Here is a 7336-nt window from a genome sequence, read left to right as displayed (position 1 = left end):
TTGGAATTTGCTCAAACTCGTGTCCATTGTATCAGTGATGCCATCCAACCATCTCATCCTCTGTTGTCCCCTTCTCCTCCCGCCCTCAATCTTTCCCAGCATCAGGGTCTTTTCCAATGAGTCAGCTCTTTGCATCATGTGGCCAAAGTATTGGAGCTTTGGCATCAGTCCTTCCAATGAATATTCAGGATTGATTTCTTTGAGGATTGACTGGTTTGATTTCCTTGCTGTCCAAGAGACTCTCAAGAGTCTTCTCCAGCAACACACTTCAAAAGCATCAATCCTTTGGCACTCAGCTTTATGGCCCAACTCTCACATCTGTACGTAACTACTGTAAAAACCATAGCTTTGATTATACAGACCTGTGTTGGCAAAGTGATGTTTCTGCTTTTTCATACTCTGTCTGGGTCTGACACAGCTTTTTTTTCCCACGGAGCAGTCACCAAGAAAAGTGTTCTTTCTTTAATGGCTGCAGTCACCATCTGCTGTGATTCTGCAGCCCAAGAAAATGAACTCTGACACTGTTTCCACATTTTGCAATCTATTTGCCATGAAGTGATGGGACCGGATGCCATCATCTTTGTTTTTTGAATGCTCACTTTTAAGCCAGTTTTTTCAGTCTCGTCTTTCACCTTCTTCAAGAGGCTCTTTAGTTCCCCTTCACTTTCTGCCATTAATGTGGTCATATCAGCATATCTGAGGTTGTTGATATTTCTTCTCCTGGCAATCTTGGTTCCAGCTTGTGCTTCATCCAGCCCAGCGTTTCTCGTGATGTACTCTGCGTGTAAGTGAAATAAGCAGGGTGACATTATGCAGCCTTGACTTACTCCTTTCCCAGTTTTAAACCGGTCTGTTGTACCATGTCTGGTTCTAACTGTTGCTTCTTGCCCTGCCTACCGGTTTCTCAGGAGGCAGGTAATGTGGTCTGGTGTTCAGATCTCACTGGGAATATTTCACAGTTTGTTGTGATCAATACAGTCAAAGGCTTTAGCAGAGTCAATGCATCAGAAGTAGATGTGATGGAATTCCATCACCTCTACTAGCTTTAACATCAATATATGTGTATCGAGCTTCCCTGATAGCTCAGCTGGTGAAGAATCTGCCTGCAATTCAGGAGACCCCGGTTTGACTCCTGGGTCAGGAAAATCCCCTGGAGAAGGGATAGGCTACCCCCTTGGGTATTCCTGGGTTTCCCCGCTGGCTCAGATGGTAAAGAATTCAAGTGCAATGCAGGAGACCTTGGTTTGATACCTAAGTTGGGAATATTCTCCTGGAACCCACTCCAGTATTCTGGCCTGGAGAATCCCATGGACAGACGAGCCTGGCGGGCTATAATCCATGGGGTCCAAAGAGTCAGACACGACTGAGAGACTAAATACACATATATGCATATGTACATGTACGACTGAGTTACTTTGCTGCACAGAAGAAATTAACAACACTGTAAATCAACTGTACTTCAATAAAATTCAAAAACAAATAAAAGTATACCAGATTACCATGAGGTACCCTCAGCAATTCTATGTGACACAAAAGAAAATAACTTTGAAAACAACTTCATTTTACCCAAGTACAACGAAACATTATATACACAAAATTGTTTGACACTGTTTCTACATTTTCCAATCTATTTGCCATGAAGTAATGGGACAGGATGCCATGAGCAGTTTTCAATACACGCTGGAATCATGTGAGGACCTCGTCCAGGGTGTGCCCTAGACTAATAAAATATAAAATTCTGGAAGACAAATGTGACATGGGCACCAGTATTCTAGAACTTCTCATGTGAGCATCCAGGTCAAGCAGTGCTGGGTAGATCAATACCTTTCAAAACTTACTGGGCACACAGGTCACCGGGATACTGGGTAAAATGCTGATCATAATTGCAGGGTGAAAGCTGAGATTCTGTATCTTAAGAAGCTCAAGGTGATATGTGGAATACACTCAAAGTTGCATGTGGCCAGATGACCCTAAAGGGCAAAGTGGGGAGGAAATACACAGAAATTTCTACAAATACACAGGAATACTTAGAATTGAGACTTTCAGGGCTTCCCTGGTGGTCTCAGTTCAGTCAGTTCAGTCGCTAAGTCATGTCTGACTCTTTGCGACCCCATGAACTGCAGCACGCCAGGCCTCCCTGTCCATCACCAACTCCCAGAGTTTACTCAGACTATGTCCACTGAGTGGGTGATGCCATCCAACCATCTCATCCTCTGTCATCCCCTTCTCCTCCCGCCTTCAGTCTTTCTCAGCATCAGGGTGTTTTCAAATGAGTCGGTTCTTCGCATCAGATTGGCCAAAGGATTGGAGTTTCAGCTTCAGCATCAGTCCTTCCAAGGAATATTCAGGGTTGATTTCCTTTAGGATGGACTGGTTGGATCTCCTTGCAGTCCAAAGGACTCTCAAGAGTCTTCTCCAACACCACAGTTCAAAAGCATCAATTCTCCTGCGTTCAGCTTTCTTTATAGTCCAACTCTCACATCCATACATGATTACTGCAAAAACCATAGCTTTGACTTGGTCAGCAAAGTAATGTCTCTGCTTTTTAATATGCTGTCTAGGTTGGTCATAGCTTTTCTTCCAAGGAGCAAGCGTCTTTTAATTTCACGGCTGCAGTCACCGTCTGCAATGATTTTGAAACTCCCAAAACTAAAGCCTCTCACTCTTTCCTCTGTTTCCGCATCTATCTGCCATGGAGTGATGGGACCAGAAGCCATGATCTTGGCTTTCTGAATGCTGAGTTTTAAGCCGACTTTCTCACTCTCCTCTTTCACTTTCATCAAGAGGCTCATCAAGGTGTCATGTTCTAGGGCTTCACAAAGAGTCACTTGTGAAGAACAATATGCGTCAAGCGTACTAGGAGCTGAGTTCCGTGATGAGCCCACAGCACATGCAGCGTCAGTCTCGCTCGCAGATGCAGTGTCACGCTGCAGGGCTGCAGGCTTTCACAGGGCAGGCTGCCACGCTGGAGCGGCCCACAGCACAAGGAACTGCAGGCGTCCAGTAACCAACATCCAGCAGAGCGCTGAAGCTCGCAGCCTATGGGAATGGGGAGCTCACCGACAACCAGGAGGCGGGCTCCTCCCCCAAGGCAGGTACCCAAGCGTACAGGGTGTATCTTCCATCATCCGGAAATGGACCTGCTGTGTGCGGTCTGGTTCCACATGTGCTCACCCATCACCACCGTTAACATATGTGGCTCAATGGAACTTGTCAAAGATGCTACAAGGTGTAGCCACGCCTCCTTTGTTTTGCAACGGCTATTGCGGCGTCTGATATTACACAGTGAAGAAAAATGTCTGTTTATTAAGGCAGAAATTTAAAGAACATTTAAGTCAGTGCTCTGTGGTGACCTAAAGGAAAAGAAGTCTTAAAAAGCAGGGATGTGTGTGTGTTAGTCGCTCGGCCGTGTCCGACTCTTTGCGACCCCATGGACCGCAGCCCGCCAGGCTCCTCTGTCCATGGGATTCTCCAGGCAAGAATACTGGAGTGGGTCGCCATGCCCTCCTCCAGGGCATCTTCCCGACCCAGGTCTCCCACAGTGCTCGCAGATTCTTTACCATTTGGGCCACGTGGAAAGTTCTGTGTGTACATATAGCTGATCCACTTTGCTGTGCAGTAGAAACTAACGCAACACTCTAGACCACTATACTCCAATATGCAGAAGGGAACGGCAACCCACTCCAGTCTTCTTGCCGGGGAAATTCCACAGACAGAGCAGCCTGGTGGGCTGCAGTCCATGGGGTCGCAGAGAGTCGGACACGACTGAGCGACTTCCACACACACACATATACTCCAGTAAAAAAAAAAAAATTTTTAAAGAAAACTGATGTTCTCATTACCAATTTAAATGCCCAATGGATAAATGGTTTTTTGAGCTTTAACTACCTGACCCCTCCCCAACTGCCATCCCTCTTTTATTTTTCCTTTATTCACAGGACTCTTCCAGCTCCTGGCTGTAGCTGGCTTCTTACCCAAACTGTAAATTACAAAGGAGGCACACTCACGTGGTCCCCAAGATGGCAGTAACTGGATAAAGCCTTCCTCCTGGATCCACTACGTAATCCTGAGCCAGTAGTTTGCTTTTTCTCCCTCAACTTTCTTTCCCACCACAAGGACTGCAAACTACACAGTGATATCGAAACACCAGCTCTGCTCAGATAACCTGCCATTACATTTTCTCAGCTCTGCCTACGTTCTTGCTCCATCTGAGAAGTACCGGGATTTATCTCCCTTCCAAACAGTAAAGAAAGAAGCTGGACAAAATAGTAATAATAACATAAACCATGCATTGTCATGTCAGAGTCCTCCAGGGGAGCTCAAAGTCCCGGTGAACAACTCAGGAATGCAGAGGAGAGCCATCGTCAGCTTAAACTTGAAGCCCATTAACAAGTGATGCTGGGCTTCCCTGGTGGCTCAGTGGTAAAGAATCCACCTGCCGATGCAGGAGACGTGGGTTCAGTCCCTGGTCCGGGAAGATCCCATGTGCCGTGGAGCAGGTAAGATTCACAGTGACTGAATCTGTGCTCCACAGCCTGGGAGTCGCAATGACTGAGCCCACAAGATACAACTACTGAGGCTCATCAGTCCTACATCACATCCTCCACAACAAGACACGTCACTGCAATGAGAAGCCTGTGCATTGCAACTAGAGAGGAGGCCCCGAAGGCCACACAGCGACAAAGATCCAGTACGTCCCCCCAATTTTTTTTAAAGTGATGCTATAACTGTGCTGCTGTCACTTCAGTCGTGTCCGACTCTGTGCCACCCCATAGACGGCAGCCCAGCAGGCTCCCCTGTCCCTTGGATTCTCTAGGCAAGAACACTGGAGTGGGTTGCCCTTTCCTTCTCCAATGCATGAAAGTGAAAAGTGAAAGTGAAGTTGCTCAGTCCTGTCTAACTCTTTGCGACCCCATGGACTACAGCCCACCAGGCTCCTCCATCCATGGGATTTTCCAGGCAAGAGTACTGGAGTGGGGTGCCTTTTCTGGAGATGCAAACTATGAAACACTCAGGTCATAAAGTATCTTTCAAAGGTGGTGTCTTAAATAGTGTTTATGTAGAGATACCGTTATCTGTCTTACAGGGACTGCAGATAATTTTGAGTACTTTAAGCATTTTTTATGAGACATCTGCTAGGTCTAACGGTTCACAGTCTTTGAGTGGGGCTTTCAAATGTTTAGGACCAAACTGAGAAATCACACACACACACACACACACATGCAGGCATTTGTGAGTCATCTTTAATTGCTGGGTGTCAAGGCGGTTTTGAAGCCCTGAATGTTGTGTAATACTGTTGACTGTGACTGAGTTGTGTGGGAGAGGGACGTCACGCCTGAGAGTTTCTAATGTCATGATCTTCTGTCTACAGAGATGCCTGTCTGGTTGTGTGTGCCGTCCATGTGTCTGTTTACCTCTCAGGAGCTGGCATCTTTTCAGGACACAGGAGGACCCCGGGTTCTGACCAGTCTCCTGGGGTGCTGACTCGGAGCGCAACGGCCAGATTTCCCCACGCTGCGTTGGTTTACAAATGCCACTGGTTTTCTTTGCTCTGAGGTCACCTATGAGCTCCTCTCAGCCACAGTGGGCTGCCCTGGTGGCTCAGACGGTAAAGAGTCTGCCCGCAAGGCAGCGGGAGGCCCAGGTTCGATCCTTGGGTGGGGAAGATCCCCTGGAGCAGGGAATGGCAACCCACTCCAGTCTTCTCGCCCGGGAAATGCCATGGACAGAGGAGCCTGGCAGGCTACAGTCCACGGGGTCATTGCAAAGAGTTGGATACCACTGAGTGACTAAAACTTTCACTTTTCAAGCCACTGTAAAATGCATCATGGGGGTCTCATCTCTACCAAGACACATTTCATGCCATTTGAACAAAACTATAATTGTCCCTGAAGCTACAGAATTGTGCATGGGACTCTGCTGTTCTGTGGCGTGTCTGAAAAGTCTGAAAGTTGTCAGTCGTGTCCAACTCTTTGTGACCCCATGGACTGTACAGTGATCCATGGCATTCTCCAGGCCAGAATCCTGGAGTGGGTAGCCGTTCCCTTCTCGGGGAAATCTTCCCAACCCAGGGATCGAACTCAGGTCTCAAGAGACATTTAAGTTTCCTCTGGGGTAAAATGGTCTCTCGAGCAACACTGCCTGCTGACTTGCCGTTCCAGGCTAGCGGTTCCGCAGGCTGGAATGTCCCTTCTTCCCTCTCACCCCCCTGCCCCTTCTACCAACCACAGGCAGCTAAGCAGGAACACCAGGACATTCCCGAGCTTCTGAGCCAGCTCCGCTGTGGGCGTGAAAACACGCCTTCTCAGGTTCACAATTCAGCCATGCTCGGTTTGTGGAAAATGGACAGCTACTAGCTGGCGGCCAGATTTGAGGTTTCAGGGTTTGAGGAAATGTGGGCAAGTCAAGTCTGCACACATCTTTCCCATTCCCACAAGGAGAGAGCTGACTGTGTTCCAAAGTGATTTTCCCCGGGGCTAAGAGTAAATTGTGGATCTCAGCCTGGGGATGACTTCAGTGTCGGAATGTTATTTCAAATCCAGACTCTTATCAACTAAGAAATAATTGTGCAGTACTACATTCATAATATCCAGCAAGTGTCACTTTGGTGCAATAGTCTATGAATCGCTCAGAAGTTATGCAGAAAGCATCAAGAACTAAATAATTTGCTTCTTTGCTCATCTAATTAAATATCTAATGCCTAAAACAAGATGTGGACACAAGCAATGTGATCTAGATTTTAAATTTAGTTTCTGTTGAGTGTACCACACTCTCATATTACACGGGGTGAACCACAAAGCTACATCATATTTTAAGAACACTTAACTCCATTGTATATACATCTCTGAAATTTGTTCTGCCATGAAGAAAAACTCACACTTCTCCAGTGTCTTTCACATTACTATGTGTGACTCCTCCCGTCTATCAGCCTTTATAGATTTCTAGTTTCCAGTAAACTAAGCTTAAAGGCATAAATGGCTCTGCAGTGGTGTACAGGTCTGTTATTAATATCACAGCTGGAATTTTAGAACACTTTGAGCCAATCTGAAACAAGCTAGTCGCATAGTTGCATCACTGTTGAAGTAACGACAGCCAGTTGTCACAAAGTCTCTAGTTTGCTATGAAATACCTAAGTCCTCCATCCTAAGGGAGATCAGTCCTGAGCGTTCGTTGGAAGGACTGATGTTGAAGCTGAAACTCCAATTCTTTGGCCACCTCATGTGAAGAGCTGACTCATTGGAAAAGACCCCGATGCTGGGAAAGATTGAAGGCAGGAGGAGAAGGGGATGACAGAGGATGAGATGGTTGGATGGCATCACCAACTCGATGGACATGA

This window comes from Bison bison, unplaced genomic scaffold (assembly GCF_000754665.1).
Source record: "Bison bison bison isolate TAMUID 2011002044 unplaced genomic scaffold, Bison_UMD1.0 scf7180017864512, whole genome shotgun sequence".
Classification (NCBI taxonomy): Eukaryota; Metazoa; Chordata; class Mammalia; order Artiodactyla; family Bovidae; genus Bison; species Bison bison.
Note: the sequence above shows the minus strand (reverse complement) of the source record.